Source organism: Heptranchias perlo, chromosome 5 (assembly GCF_035084215.1).
Source record: "Heptranchias perlo isolate sHepPer1 chromosome 5, sHepPer1.hap1, whole genome shotgun sequence".
Taxonomy (NCBI): Eukaryota; Metazoa; Chordata; class Chondrichthyes; order Hexanchiformes; family Hexanchidae; genus Heptranchias; species Heptranchias perlo.
This window is the reverse complement of record NC_090329.1, coordinates 78739438-78757084: the sequence shown is the minus strand read 5'-3', so window position 1 is coordinate 78757084 and position 17647 is coordinate 78739438.

The window sequence follows — 17647 nt, the reverse complement described above, 5'->3', positions numbered from 1 at the left end:
ATTTTCACTGCAACCTCTGATTTTAGTAAGTTAATTTTTACATTATTTTTAAATTTTATTTACTCACTACATTAAAAGAAGATTTTGGAGTGATTTCCTGCCATATTTATGTCGATCCACTGACACACAGGAAGTGGAAAAAGTGCATTTGGGTGCTATTTATAGTGGTTTACAATTTTGGATACACTAATAGACCTGGGCTTTCTGTCTTTCCCCCTAGATTGGGGCGCATCTCCTATGTGGTAGATCTTACGTCCGTCCCCCAAGGTGCCCCTGGACCGTGACCATATTTCTGTCCCTAGGAGATCATTAACATATGAGAGGCAGGCTCCCCAGCCTCTGCTTAGGAGTTGTACCAGTCTGGACGTGAAGACTTGCTGTGGCAAAAACTCTATTTTACCTGAGAGAATGCTTGAACAGACTCCTCCTCCAATTTTGGCCTAGTGCCCCCTCAGCTGGAAATACAGCTGGGGTCAGGGGGTCATCTCGGGCGATGGAAAGCCTCGGCCATAATATCAATTTAGTAAATTATTGGAAGGAGGGGCCTATTAACCTTAATAATTCTGCAAATGCCAAATAGCTATGTGAAGGACTTGATCAGAGTTAGAGGTCACACTTAGACCAGGATTTAATTTATACCTATGGAGTAAAGTCAATATAATGGAAGTAATTTCTTAAAATTCATCTAGATTTGCGGTGAACATACTAACTGAGCGACTGGGAAGCCCTGAAAACGTTTGGAATTCCAGAATTTTAAGACACGGTATAAGCAATATTTTCTCATTGTAACGCCTGAAATGAGGTGCTTCACGTGGTAGTCTGGATGAAACCCTGCAGCATTCCCCACCGGAGCTAGCTGAGTTTGAGTTTGCTGCTTTGGTGTACAATGTTAATTTTAATCCCATTTCAGTAATATATAAGTATTTTAGTTAATTAATTGAAGAATGCAGTATATTGGTTAACATGTTTAAAAAAATAGGAACAGTGCACAAATAGATGAATATGCTTTCTGGTTATTACTATAAAAGTTCCAAAGCCCTCGACAGATTAAATGCCTTGTGTTTTCGAGGGCAGAACACAATGGATGGACTGATAGGTCAAATTAGTCCCCACTGATGTCCATTTTTCAATGTACTTATGGATGAGAGAGAATAACCAAATCTGCTTTCTCTTTTTTGAGCCATTTCCTTTAAAATTAATTTCGCTTGGTTCATCCAATGGACTGCGTGGTTTAGCCAGTAAATGGCTAAACCACGCAGATTAGGAAAGTCCCTGATTCAACCCTGGTCTGTGCTGAGTTATCTGATCACAGTCAAGGTAGTGTTAGGTGCGTTCAATTGACCTTGGCTCCCTTGAGTTGGGGAAGGACAAATTGGCCAGGGTTCCCGTTCCTGGAAGTGCACTTGTGTGGACACTGAGCGAGGAGATAAGCAGGCTTATCTGTGATTCCCCCCGTAGTTAAGAAGCCTGCCAAGACTCACACATCAATAATGATCACTTGGCCAAGGTACCAGAGGATGGCTGAAGCCTTTGGAAACCATACTTGAGAAAGGAAGGGAGAGGAGAGAATTGGCAAGGGAAAAAATTGCTGAAATAGACATTTTATTGATGCAATACTATTTTCTGCCAGCAGACAGTGGTGCTGCACTATTAATAACAATCTGTGAACGTGATCTGCACAGTACAAGAGCACCATCTGCCTCAGTTCCAAGTCTTGCTTTATTGAAAGGGAATGTTATGCATCACTCATTTAACTCATTCTAAGTGTGCACACAGAAGGAATTAAACGAATGGCCGTGTTCAACTGATAAGTGCCCACTTCTCCAATCTGAAAGGTTTTTTTTGTTACTTAATGTGTAGTCTATCTTTCCACTCCCTCTTGTGCTACAGAATTATTAGCTGAACAATATTTAGTGTGTGAGGAAGTTACCAGACTACACTCTGAAACAGCACAGGACTCTCTGGTAAATTTATGAAAAAAAATAGATATATATGTTAAGGGAGCTCCTTTATCAGCTCAATGAATTAAAATATTTAAAATTAGCATCGCCATCACCGGCCTAGAATCCTGAAAAATAAATCAGGAACTATTTTTACCCTCAGATGGTGAGGTAAACCCTGATTATCACACAGGAATAATATTTGCACTTGAATATGGAGGAGAGGAAACAAGCCTGTGGAGTTCTCCTACTAAACGTGAAACCCCTGCCGAATAATACCCACTACATGTTTCATTTGATTCAAACTCACCACTAAGATGTACTGCACTTAAACACTCAGCAGGTGGCACATGCTGATAACAGTCTTTGTGATAAGATCAGTGTAGCACTAGTATGTTGTAGAATAATGAAACTGGATACAATGCCAAGACATAAACGTTATACAATACAATGGAATCTGCATTGATGTGTTTTATGTTGCAATAAAACGTACTAAGGTGTTGGGTGAGGACGAGACTGATAGGTGACTGAATGATTTTCCTCTTTGTCACCTTGATCTTCATGTTGACACTTGGAAGTATACCCAGGTGTTCCTCTTCATTTATTTAAATGAAAAATAAAACAACAACTTCAGCTACGTTTACTTGAAAAATTAAACAAATGCCCTGATTTTAACCGGGCCCTGGCTCGCTGATATGAGGCTTAGGGTATTTTAACTCCCAAGCCTCATTTAAATAAGCTAGGCCCGACTCCTGCCCCAATCCAGCGTCAATGACATGGCACCGGCAGTCAGGAGCCAGCGAGCACAGCAGGAGGCCGCCACCAGGGAGCCACAGGAACAGTCCCCAGCAATGGTAAGTCTAAGGGGAGTCCCGGAGGGAATCATGGGGAGGGGAGGAAACCTGGGACAGAGGAAGTTGTAGGTTTCCTTGTGGGCCTTCCGGAGGTCGCTGGCTGACCTAAACGCACCTGCTAAAATGGTGTGTGGTGCGAGGTTGGCACGGACCCATGGGTTTCACGGTTATGTGATTTTAACCCCCCCATAAGCCCTGTTCTCGCCAGGTGCGGAGGGTTAAAATTGGGCCTAAAGCCTTGAAAGCACTGCGTAGGAAATCACTGTGGTTGTGATTCTATGGCCCACCAACTATACCATTGTGCCGAACCTATGATTTAATGATGTTAGTTGTTCACCAATGTTAACAAAATTATAGACCTGCTGTAGGCAACCAAGATTCCAACTCTTTTAATTTGTTACTTGTACAGGGCCCACAAGTTCAAGAATCTCCTGAAGGTTGTTATTATGTGAGTTTTATAAAAATAAAGTCAGATCATGCCGTGTGGTACCCAGCTTCTTTATTTCATTCCAACAACCTATCTCCCTGCCACCATCACCATCCCCCCCACCACCACCCCCACTGCCCCATTCACATGTAAAAAATGTCATCTTGCATTGATTGAGAAAGATGTGCACATCACAAGTCAAATTCCATACTATTTTAAAACACATTTCTAAATCGCAGCTATCCATTCACTAAGTCATGTGATGTTACAGCCAGGGTTATTTGAAGGCCGTGCTTGAAGTTCAATCGGGCCAGTACCAACCACACCACAAGGCACTTTTTAGGTCTCCAATTATTAGTAGGATTGATCATTTGGACTAAGTTTTTAAGAATACTCAGCATTAGTTAGTTACTTATATTTAAGAAAAAACACAATTGATGATAAAACAGAAACAGCATTAAAACTGTACGTTCTGCCCATGGTTTCTTTTCTAAAACAATTAGAAACATCACAAAATAAAGCTGTTAACAGGAATCAGCATTGTTTTGAAATTGTGTACAAATCATGTTAAAATGTTTTTTTTGCAGGAGCATTGCACCGATTCAGTTTTATTTGGACAATTTGTATCACTGTCAAAAGCAACAGTCGAGTTCTGAAGGAGTTGACTCAGGAGAATGTAAGGCTGATTTCTTGATCGGGCATTCCCAGGAAGAAGAGGCATTTTAAGGAACAATTGGTTGGGAAATAACAGGCCTGCAGCCCCTGATTTTCTGTCTTCTAAATTAATAGATAGAAAATTATGGGGTGAAATTCAACTATGGTGGGGACACAAAATAGGCAGAGGTTGATCAGCCACCTATCATATATCCTGTCCGATTTTTCTTTCCACTGCAGTCAAAGGCGATCTGCTATCACCCATTTTGCACCCTGGCTGAAGTTAATTTTAGAAACATACATAGAAACATAGATAATAGAAGCAAGAGTAGGCCATTCGGCCCTTCGGGCCTGCTCCGCCATTCAAAATAATCATGGCTGATCGTCTAACTCAGAACCCTGTTCCCACTTTTTCCCCATATCCCTTGATCCCTTTAAGAAATATATCTACCTCCTTCCTAAATACATCTAATGACTTGGCCTCCACTGCCTTCTGTGGTAGAGAATTCCACAGGTTCACTACCCTCTGAGTGAACAAATTTCTCCTCATCTCGGTTCTAAATGACATACTCCGTATTCTGAGACTGTAACCCCTGGTTCTAGACTCCCCAGCTATCGGGAACATCCTCCCTGCATCTAGTCTGTCTAGTCCTGTTAGAATTTCATATGTTTCGATGAGATCACCTCTCATTCATCTAAACTCTAGTGAATATAGGCCTAGTCGACCCAATCTTTCCTCATACATCAGTCCTGCCATCCCAGGAATCAGTCTGATAAACCTTCGTTGCACTCCCTCCATGGCAAGGACATTCTTCCTCAGATAAGGAGACCAAAACTGCACACAATACTCCAGATGTGGTCTCACCAAGGCCCTGTATAACTGCAGTAAGACATCCCTGTTCTTGTACTCAAATCCTTTTGCGATGAAGGCCAACATACCATTCACCTTCCTAACTGCTTGCTGCACCTGAATGCTCGCTTTCAGCGACTGGTGTGCAAGGACACCCAGGTCTCGTTGCACCTCCCCTTTTCCCAATCTATCACCATTCAGATAATAATCTGCCTTTCTGTTTTTACAACCAAAGTGAATAACCTCACATTCATCCACGTTATACTGCATCTGCCATGTTCTTACCCACTCACCCAACTTGTCTAAATCACATTGGAGCCTCTTTGCATCCTCCTCACAGCTCACATTCCATGCTAGCTTTGTGTCTTCTGCAAATTTTGAAATGTTACATTTAGTTCCCTTATCCAAATCATTGATATATATTGTGAATAGCTGGGGCCCAAGCACTGATCCCTGCACTGATCCCAGTAGTCACTGCCTGCCACCCGGAAAAAGGCCCGTTTATTCCTACTCTCTGTTTCCTGTCTGTCAACCAATTCTCAATCCATGCCAGTATATTCCCCCCAATCCCATGTGCTTTAATTTTGCACACTAACCTCTTGTGTGGGACCTTATCAAAAGCCTTCTGAAAATCTAAATCCACCACATCCACTGGTTCTCCCATATCTATTCTACTAGTTACATCCTCAAAAAACTCCAGTAGATTTGTTAAGCATGATTTCCCTTTCATAAACCCATGCTGACTTTGTCCAATCCCATTAATGCCCTCCAAGTGTTCTGTTATCACATCTTTTATAATAGACTTTAGCATTTTCCCCACTACTGATGTTAGGCTGATTGGTCTGTAATTCCCTGTTTTTTCTCTCCCTCCTTTTTTAAATAGTGGGGTTACATTTGCCACCCCCCAATCTGTAGGAACTGTTCCAAAGTCTATAGAATTTTGGAAGATGACCACCAAAGCATCCACTATTTCCAGGGCCACTTTCTTTAGTACTCTGGGATGTAGATTATCAGGTCCTGGGAATTTGTCAGCCTTTAGCCCCATTAATTTCCCTAGCACTATTTTTTTACTAATACTGGTTTCCTTCAGTTCCTCCCTCTCACTAGACCCTTGGTTACCTAACATTTCTGGCAGGTTATTTGTGTCCTCCTTTGTGAAGACAGAACCAAAGTATGTGTTTAATTGTTCTGCCATTTCTTTGTTCCCCATTATAATTTCTGACTGTAAGGGACCTACATTTGTCTTCACTAATCTTTTTCTCTTGACATTTTTATAGAAGCTTTTACAGTCAGTTTTTATGTTCCCTGCTAGTTTACTCTCATACTCTATTTTTCCCCTCTTAATCAATCTCTTTGTTCTCCTTTGCTGAATTCTGAACTGTTCCCAATCCTCAGGCTTGCCGCTTTTTCTGGCAATTTTATATGTCTCCTCTTTGGATCTAATACTATCCCTAATTTCTTTTGTAAGCCACGGATGAGCCACCTTTCCTGTTTTATTTTTGCGCAAGAAAGGAATGAATAATTGTTGTAATTCCTGCACACGTTCTTTAAATATTAGCCATTGCCTATCCACCGTCATCCATTTTAGTAAAGTTCCCCAATCTAGCATAGCCAACTCGCACCTCATACTTTCGTAATTTCCTTTATTTAGATTCAGGACCCTAGTTTCGGATTCAACTACTTCACTCTCCATCTTAATGAGAAATTCTATCATGTTATGGTCGCTCTTCCCTAAGGGACCCTGCACAACAAGATTGTTAATTAATTCTTTCTCATTGCACAATACCCAGTGTAGGATCGCCTGTTATCATAGAATCATAGAATCATAGAAGTTACAACATGGAAACAGGCCCTTCGGCCCAACATGTCCATGTCGCCCAGTTTATACCACTAAGCTAGTCCCAATTGCCTGCACTTGGCCCATATCCCTCGATACCCATCTTCCCCATGTAACTGTCCAAATGCTTTTTAAAAGACAAAATTGTACCCGCCTCTACTACTGCCTCTGGCAGCTCGTTCCAGACACTCACCACCCTTTGAGTGAAAAAATTGCCCCTCTGGATCCTTTTGTATCTCTCCCCTCTCACCTTAAATCTGTGCCCCCTCGTTATAGACTCCCCTACCTTTGGGAAAAGATTTTGACTATCGACCTTATCTATGCCCCTCATTATTTTATAGACTTCTATAAGATCACCCCTTAACCTCCTACTCTCCAGGGAAAAAAGTCCCAGTCTGTCTAACCTCTCCCTGTAAGTCAAACCATCAAGTCCCGGTAGCATCCTAGTAAATCTTTTCTGCACTCTTTCTAGTTTAATAATATCCTTTCTATAATAGGGTGACCAGAACTGTACACAGTACTCCAAGTGTGGCCTCACCAATGCCCTGTACAACTTCAACAAGACATCCCAACTCCTGCATTCAATGTTCTGACCAATGAAACCAAGCATGCTGAATGCCTTCTTCACCACCCTATCCACCTGTGACTCCACTTTCAAGGAGCTATGAATCTGTACTCCCAGATCTCTTTGTTCTATAACTCTCCCCAACGCCCTACCATTAACGGAGTAGGTCCTGGCCCGATTCGATCTACCAAAATGCATCACCTCACATTTATCTAAATTAAACTCCATCTGCCATTCATCGGCCCACTGGCCCAATTTATCAAGATCCCGTTGCAATCCTAGATAACCTTCTTCACTGTCCACAATGCCACCAATCTTGGTGTCATCTGCAAACTTACTAACCATGCCTCCTAAATTCTCATCCAAATCATTAATATAAATAACAAATAACAGCGGACCCAGCACCGATCCCTGAGGCACACCGCTGGACACAGGCATCCAGTTTGAAAAACAACCCTCGACAACCACCCTCTGTCTTCTGTCGTCAAGCCAATTTTGTATCCAATTGGCTACCTCACCTTGGATCCCATGAGATTTAACCTTATGTAACAACCTACCATGCGGTACCTTGTCAAATGCTTTGCTGAAGTCCATGTAGACCACGTCTACTGCACAGCCCTCATCTATCTTCTTGGTTACCCCTTCAAAAAACTCAATCAAATTCGTGAGACATGATTTTCCTCTCACAAAACCATGCTGACTGTTCCTAATTAGTCCCTGCCTCTCCAAATGCCTGTAGATCCTGTCCCTCAGAATACCCTCTAACAACTTACCCACTACAGATGTCAGGCTCACTGGTCTGTAGTTCCCAGGCTTTTCCCTGCCGCCCTTCTTAAACAAAGGCACAACATTTGCTACCCTCCAATCTTCAGGCACCTCACCTGTAGCGGTGGATGATTCAAATATCTCTGCTAGGGGACCCGCAATTTCCTCCCTAACCTCCCATAACGTCCTGGGATACATTTCATCAGGTCCCGGAGATTTATCTACCTTGATGCGCGTTAAGACTTCCAGCACCTCCCTCTCTGTAATATGTACACTCCTCAAGACATCACTATTTATTTCCCCAAGTTCCCTAACATCCATGCCTTTCTCAACCGTAAATACCGATGTGAAATATTCATTCAGGATCTCACCCATCTCTTGTGGTTCCGCACTTAGATGACCTTGTTGATCCTTAAGAGGCCCTACTCTCTCCCTAGTTACCCTTTTGCCCTTTATGTATTTGTAGAAGCTCTTTGGATTCACCTTTGCCTGATCTGCCAAAGCAATCTCATATCTCTAGTTGGTTCCTCAACGTATTGGTCTAGAAAACCATCACGTACACACTCCAGGAATTCCTCCCCCACAGTATTATTGCTAATTGGTTTGACCAATCTATATGTAGATTAAAGTCGCCCATGATTATAGTTGTACCTTTCTTGCATGCTTCTCTAATTTCCTGTTTAATGCCCTCCCCTACATCTCCACTACTGTTTGTGGGCCAATAGACAACCCCCACCAACGTTTTCTGCCCCTTGGTGTTTCTTAGCTCCACCCATACAGATTCCACATCTTGATTTTCCGAGCCAATATCCTTCATCACTATTGTATTGATTTCCTCCTTTACTAACAACGCTACCCCACCTCCTTTCCCTTTTTGCCTGTCCTTCCTAAATATTGAATACCCCTGGATGTTTAGTTCCCATCCTTGGTCACCCTGCAGCCATGTCTCCGTAATCGCAACTATATCATAACCGTTAATATCTATCTGCGCTGTTAATTCATCTACCTTATTGTGAATGCTCCACGCATTTAGACACAATGCATTTAGACTTGTCTTTTTAAGATTGTTACTCATCTTAGTTTTATTTTGCACTATGACCCTATTTGTTTTTCACCCTTGTTTTCTCTGCCTTCCACTATTGCTTCTTCCCTTTCTGTCTTTTGTTTCTATCCTTGTTTCCCCCTCCTCTGTCTCCCTGCTCAGGTTCCCATCCCCCTGCCATTCTAGTTTAAACCTTCCCCAACTGCACCAGCAAACACCCCCGCGAGGACATTGGTCCCAGTCCTGCTCGGGTGTAACCCGTCCCGCTTGTACAGGTCTCACTTGCCCCAAAACCGGTCCCAATGTCCCAGGAATCTAAATCCTTCCCTCCTACACCATCCCTGCAGCCACGGATTCATCTGGTCTATTCTCCTGTTCCTATACTCACTAGCACATGGCACTGGTAGTAATCCTGAGATCACTACCTTTGAGGTTCTGCTTTTTAATTTATCTCCTAACTCCTTAAATTCACCTTGGAGGACTTCATCCCTTTTTTTTAACCTATTTCGTTGGTACCGATATGGACCACGACTACTGGCTGTCTACCCTCCCCCTCCAGAATGCCCTGCAGCCGCTCCGTGACATCCTCGACCCTAGCACCAGGGAGGCAACACACCATCCTGGAGTCACGTTTGCAGCCACAGAAACGCCTATCTGTTCCCCTTACAATTGAATCCCCTATCAATATAGCCCTGCCACTCTTATACCTCCCCTCCTGTGCAGCAGAGCCACCCGTGGTGCCACGAACTTGGTTCTTGCTGCTTTCCCCCGATAAGCCATCTCCCCCAACAGTATCCAAAGCGGTATATCTGTTTGAGAGGGAGATTTTCATCCTCTTAAATTCTTTTAGGCCCACGATTTCTTGACCAGTGCTCCTTACAAGTACCGCTCCTTGCTGGGAGCACATGATCTGGAATCAGCCCTTATTAATCCTCTCATCAATATTGTACAGAGCTCATTAGTCACCACATCCCAGCAGGTCAGAAAGTAGCAAATGCGACTCCTTTTTAAAAAAAGAGGCGAAGGACGAGCTATCAAATTACGGACCTGTAAGTCTTGCCTCAATTGTGGGGAAATTGTTTGAAGCTATGATGAAAGATGGTATAAGGGATCTTCTTGAGGGACTGGGGTTATGGTTTTAGAAGTAGCAAGTCATTCTTAACCAATTTATTTGAGAAGATTATGAATCTAGTGGATAGGGATTAGACAATGGATGTTGTACATCTGGATTTCAGAAAGGCATTAGACACTGTTCCATGTAATAGGCTGCATAATGTTTAAGCCCATGGGATAGACAGAATTGTATTTGACTGGGCTAGAAATTGGCTGATTGATAGCAGCAAGTCTTGGTGGCAGACTATTGTTAATGGTGTCTCACAGAGGTTGGTGTTGAGCCAGCTATTGTTTACAAGTTTCATAAATGAGTTGGAGGATGGAATCTTGTTCAAGGTATCTAAATTGGCAGATTTATTGTTGGTAAACCATTAGAGACTAGACATTACTAAATACGTAGAGAAATATGAGATGGGTCAACATTATAGAATTCTTTAAAGAAACAATAGACAGGATAAAGGAAATACATTGGATGTGTTTGCATGGATTTTCAAAAAAGTATTTGATGAGGTACCACATAAGAGACATGCCAAAGATAATGACACATGGAATTAAGAAGAACGGATAGAGAGAGATGGTTGAGGCAGAAAACAATGGGTATCGGTAAAAGGAATTTTCTCAGAGTGGACAGATGTGGTGAGTGGTGCTCCACAAACGTTCACGTTGAGGCTGCTTTATTTACTTATAAATGACCTGGACTTAGGAATTGAGGAAGCAATATCAAAATATTTTGATCACACCATATTGGAAAGTATGGCAAATTACAAAAGACTACAGGAGAACATAGGCTAGAAGGATAGGCAGACAGGTGGTAAATGCAGTTCAATGAGAAGTTAGGACTTTTCTCACTGGAGCTGATCAGGGTTTTCATGATTATGAAGGATAATGATAAGGTAAATAGTAATAGATTGCTTCCACTGGTGAGTGAGATGGTAGGAGGTTTCAAATTTAAGATAATTAAAGAAGAAGTTCAATTTTTTTTATACAGAGGGTGCAAAGAATATTGAATTCTCTGCCACAAGTTGCTATTAAAGCAGAGTCCATCAATTCTTTGAAAAGTGAATTAGGTAGTTGCTTCAAAAAGAGGAATATTGTAGGGTATATATGGGAGGTAGCAGGAGTGTGAGTTTAAAAGAAAGAATGACTTGCATTTATATAATGCCTTTCATGGCCTCATGATGTCTCAAAGCGATTTACAGCCAATGAAGTACTTTTAAAGTGTAGTCAATTTTGTAATGTAGGATTAGACTAGGCTGCTGATATGAAGAAAAACAGTGGCACCGACTTGATGGACCAAATGGCTTATTTCTGTTCTGTAACATTCTATGATGCCATAACTAAATATAAATGGATGGAACATCGTGTGGGCTCCTTTCCCGATGTGCACACCTACCTGCCCCATTTTCCTCTATGTGCTTTCCCCAGGTGATTCAAAATGCCCACGTGATGTGTATTGAATCTATTTAGAGCAGCACATTGTGTCAGTTGCACGCAAACACCAACAAGTTGTGGTGTTAAATTTTAGCTCTTTTTGCAAGTATTTCCATTGCTGGGATATAACTGATACTGTTTCAGGACTAATTCTAATACTGGATGACAGTAAAGAGTGTGTAGATTAACTTTTCTAGGATGTGAACCCATAAACATTTAAGATCCATCATTTAACTTTTTAAAAAAATGGTACAGTCTGTATATGTGTCGGCTGAGTTTCTTGGCAGGTTGATGAGGCTCTCCCACCTTGTATACTGATAATGTTTAATTATGATGTGGAGATGCCGGTGATGGACTGGGGTTTACAATTGTAAACAATTTTACAACACCAAGTTATAGTCCAGCAATTTGCTGGACTATAACTTGGTGTTGTAAAATTGTTTACAAATGTTTAATTACTGCAAGGGATTTGGAATTAGATTTCTGAATATTAGAATTTTATGGGATTGGAATCTGAATAATCCCAAATTAATTTGAATTGCTCACCCCTCTAACTATATTCACATGATTCTTACTTAGTATTCACTGTTCTGATTTTCCCCCCTTCCCTCCTGATTTTTGTTGGGGTTCAGCTCTCGGGATTCTACCTGCCCTTTGGTAAACGGCCCAAGTGACCAGTCTTCATATGTGAGTTTAGGCCAATTTTCCTCCCATCCTCTACACTGGCACAGCTGCCTCATGCCTGTGCCTCTGACCTCAGACAATTTCCTGTGTCAGGTACATCTTATATTTTTGATGGGCACTCGGCGGGTTCCCCACCTACATGGGGCAATGACACCACGGGGGAAGGAATAGGCCTCAGAAATCTGCAGCAGCAGCGCCTGGCGTATTGCCACTGAGGTAACTGAAGCAATTTTTTAAATCAAAAATGTTTAAAAATTGGAGCAGAGGGAGTACAATTGATCACCCTGCAATTGATTACACTCCATTGGTGCCTTTAAAATTTACAGCCCCACCCTTCTCTCTGCATGCCATAGCAGCCTTGTATGCCAGGGATGCTCAGTGTTCTTAGTGTCCAGCATTGCTATGTTGCAAATGATGGGAAATGCATGGTATGATGTATTCTTATCTTTCACTCCTTATTACAATACACTGGCCCATATTTAGCTGGGCATATTAAATGGCCAATATAATTTCTGATCTGAAATCCCAGTTCAGGGGTGATGTCAGAAAGCACTTCTTCATACAATGGTTAGTTGAAATCTGGAACTCTAACCCCCAAAAAGCTATTGAGGCTAGGTCAACTGATAATTTCAAAACTGAGATTGATAGATTTTTATTAGACAAGGGTATTAAGGGTTATGGAACCAACGTGGGTAGATGAAGTTAAGATACAGATCAGCCATGATATAATTGAATGGCAGAACAGATTCGAGGGGGTGAATGACCTAGCCCTGTTCCTATGTTGCTAACTGGTTATGGGTGCAGGGTGTCAGAGAAGCAGTTCCCAACCCGATTTTCCACCCCCCCCCACCCCACCTCCATTGAGTTACGCCAGGGTTGCAAACATAGTATTTGAGGAAAATCGGCCCCAGTTGTCCGCAGCCTGATTGTCAGCAGCCTGTTTGACAGTGAGGGGCATCACAGCTCAGCTCAATACTGTCCTCATTTAATGTCCACTGCAGGAACCCTGGCTGATGTTTCCCTTCCCTGGCCCAGAGGCTGCTAATTAATGTTTACGCTGGAAATATCTTTTAAAATTCAATTGGGTTTGACCCATCATAAATTGTCTCAGGGTAACTGGAATACAAATGTACTTTTTAAAAAAAGATTTTTTAAACAAAGCAGCTTTGCCGAGTCAGCTAACCTTGTTTTCAGCGAATCCAGTTTGGGTATCGAGTCAGCACTCGACTGTTGCCTCTGAATAGCTGAGGGTTATCAGATTTTGCCTTTCAAACACTGAAATATAGAAGGAAACTTTGTAAAAAAAAATGTAATCATTAAAATCATTAAGCCATCAACTTATTTAGTTGATGAAATATACCAAGAATAACAGTTGGAATTTTTAAAATTGCATTAAATATTCAACACAAATCTGCAAGTGACAAATTGAATTCAATGTAATTTGTAACTACTTCCATATTATGCACATTTGGGTCCCATACCAGAAAGAACTACTCTACTTTTGATACAGCATGTCATTTGTGATGTAACACATGCACCAAAACACATTTTTATTGAGCTAACTCATTTGGCCTTGCTTCTGTTACCATGAAACTTAATACACATGGGGCTCAAATCTGCGTTAACATTATTATGAAACTGTAATTTAGAAAATCAGCAGTTTACTTACATTCAAGTCATTATTCAAAGCCTGTCATAAAAAGACCTGCACTGTTAATTTTTCCATGTCAAATGTAAACATGGGAAAAAGTTCATCAACTTTGGAATGCATCTGAGAAAAGAAAGTGACGAAATAAGCTCTGAATTTCTGCAGGCGTTGTCCCGATCTCCCGTCGTTTATGCCATTTCTCCAGGGGTTCCTCTGGATTTGTGCCAAAGTTACAGCAGGAGATTGGGGGAACCCCTGTAGAAATTTAGGGCCATAATGTTTCAACCAAGTAATACAGGCTGTCGTGATGGCTGAGTTAGTAAATGGACTGCCCTCTGTGGGACTGACCCAAACAGGCCAGGGAAATCCCAGATTCAAAACACTGATTTCAGCCAGGGCAATGTTTGGGGTTCTAAAATTAACCTCAGTGCCCTGGAGCAACGAGTTGGAAAATCAGCTACTTCTGGTCACTATCTAGTAATCCCTGCTATGAAATACATATGTATATGGGCATCAGGAAAGCACCAGGATTAGGTTTGGTTGTAATAGACCACTGCAGGTGAATAGCCTGCTTATCTAGGCTCATGTCTTCCAGGAGAGCAGGGCAAGAAAAGGAAAACCTTGCACTTATAGAAACATAGACAGAAACGTCGAAAATAGGAGCAAGAGTAGGCCATTCGGCCCTTCGGACCTGCTCCGCCATTCAAAATGATCATGACTGATCGTCTAACTCAGTACCCTGTTCCCGCTTTTTCCCCATATCCCTTGATCCCTTTAGCATTAAGAAATATATCTGTCTCCTTCTTGAATACATCTAATGACTTGGCCTCCACTGCCTTCTGTGGTAGAGAATTCCACAGGTTCACCACCCTCTGAGTGAAGAAATTTCTCCTCATCTCTGTTCTAAATGGTATACCCCGTATCCTGAGACTGTGACCCCTGGTTCTGAACTCTCCAGCCATCCTCCCTGCATCTAGTCTGTCTAGTCCTGTTAGAATTTTATATGTTTCGATGAGATCACCTCTCATTCTTCTAAACTCAAGTGAATATAGGCCTAGTCGACCCAATCTCTCCTCATACGTCAGTCCTGCCATCCCAGGAATCAGTATGGTAAACATTATAAAGCACCTTGGAAGCAGGTCACATACAATGAATTACTTTGGAATACAGCGATTGTTATTATGTAAACAATTTTACAACACCAAGTTATAGTCCAGCAATTTTATTTTAAATTCACAAGCTTTCGGAGGCTTCCTCCTTCCTCAGGTAAATGTTCAGGAGCTCCTTGAAGCCTACGCATTTATACATCACAGAACAATACATGGTGTTTACAGACTGCCCCTGCAACTGCCCGTTGCCAAGGCAATCACCGTGTTCAGACAGAGAGGTGTCACCTGCAGAACCCCCGAATACACATTCAACAAAAAAACAAACAGGAAAAAAAAACAGAGAGAGGCAGAAACATCCGGAAGGCAGAGAAAGCCAGCAAATGACCCATTATATTAAAAACAGATAACATTTGTTCGCTGGTGGGGTAACGTGTAGCGTGACATGAACCCAAGATCCCGGTTGAGGCCGTCCTCATGGGTGCGGAACTTGGCTATCAATTTCTGCTCGACGATTTTGCGTTGTCGTGTGTCTCGAAGGCCGCCTTGGAGTACGCTTACCCGAAGGTCGGTGGATGAATGTCCATGACTGCTGAAGTGTTCCCCGACTGGGAGGGAACCCTCCTGTTTGGCGATTGTTGCGCGGTGTCCGTTCATCCGTTGTCGCAGCGTCTGCATGGTCTCGCCAATGTACCATGCTCTGGATGCCCCAGAGCATGGTACATTGGCGAGACCATGCAGACGCTGCGACAACGGATGAACGGACACCGCGCAACAATCGCCAAACAGGAGGGTTCCCTCCCAGTCGGGGAACACTTCAGCAGTCATGGACATTCATCCACCGACCTTCGGGTAAGCGTACTCCAAGGCGGCCTTCGAGACACACGACAACGCAAAATCGTCGAGCAGAAATTGATAGCCAAGTTCCGCACCCATGAGGACGGCCTCAACCGGGATCTTGGGTTCATGTCACGCTACACGTTACCCCACCAGCGAACAAATGTTATCTGTTTTTAATATAATGGGTCATTTGCTGGCTTTCTCTGCCTTCCGGATGTTTCTGCCTCTCTCTGTTTTTTTTTCCTGTTTGTTTTTTTGTTGAATGTGTATTCGGGGGTTCTGCAGGTGACACCTCTCTGTCTGAACACGGTGATTGCCTTGGCAACGGGCAGTTGCAGGGGCAGTCTGTAAACACCATGTATTGTTCTGTGATGTATAAATGCGTAGGCTTCAAGGAGCTCCTGAACATTTACCTGAGGAAGGAGGAAGCCTCCGAAAGCTTGTGAATTTAAAATAAAATTGCTGGACTATAACTTGGTGTTGTAAAATTGTTTACAATTGTCAACCCCAGTCCATCACCGGCATCTCCACATCATGTTATTATGTAGGCAAATGCGACAGCCATTTTGCGCATAGCCAGACCCCACAAACATGAGATAAATGCCTGTTTTTTGGGGATGTTAGTTGAGGGTAGAATGTTGGTACTGGAAGAATTCTTTGTCCTTCTACAAACAGTGCCATAGGATCTTTAATGTCTACCTGAGCCACCAGAAGGGATCCTGATTTAATGCCTCATCCAAAGGACAAAAATTCCAACAATGCAGCACTCCCTCAGTACTGCATTGGAGTGTCAGTCTAAATTACATGCACAAGTATTGGAATAGAATTTGAATCCACATATGATTCAGAAGGAAGAGTGCTATTAACTGAGCTCAGCTGACACTCTGACAATATGAGAGTCTTGAATTTCTTTGATTTGTCACAATGACTTTATGAAAAGATATAATTTAGGATCTTTGAACTTTCTGGTATTTATGTTTTATTTATAAACAACAACATTTTTTTGTGGACTAATAAAAGCTTTAACAGGCACTTAAATTGAATGTTTGTCAGGAGATTAAGGGGCACAGTGGTTTAGAATGGTTCTTTCTGATATGGGACCCAAGTTTAAATGTAGCCTAGACTGATGGAAAGTCTCTCTCTGCTGGTTATGAGTCCTGTGTGAAATGAATTGCAACCCAGTTCCTCATGGGCATGAGTCTGCACCACAAAACTTTTAATAATTTGAATATAGATTAGGATTTGATAATGAAGGCTGGTGCAAGAAACAATAATGTCACATTTGTGCTGTAGGGGATAGTGTTGAGATTATAGTTAAGGCAGACTGTTAGGTGCAACATAGAGACTTTTACTCTGGGTACGACCCACATTGTATCTGACTTGTGAATGCTGATGCTGACTTTGGGTACAAGAAAATAGAAAGTGTTCCATTTCCCAACATCCCTTACCTTGGTGACTAGAAGCATTCATTCAGTAATCATTAAGAAATCATATCCATAGAAGCATGCAATTTTTTAAACTACAGAATGTTAAGTGGTTCACTTTTATTATTTATTTTTGTGTCTCTAGACCTTTCTGAGTTTGTTTGTCCTGAATCATTAATTTGTTGCATTCCTGCAGAACACTGACAAAACCTGTCATCTCTCATATAAATGTCCTTGGGGGGGGGCGGGGACAGATTTTTTGCATTACAAAGTGAGTTAATAAAATAGATGGTTTTCTTCCAGTATATTGGGAAAGTATACTCAATTTACATGGCTATAATTTTTCCTGACATAAAAACTTTAGATCATTTCATTTTCTGTGTGTTTCCACTCAAGAAAATGGGTGGGCATTTGATCCATAGCAGCAAGAAAAATAGACATTGTAAACTTCCATAATGGTTTAAACG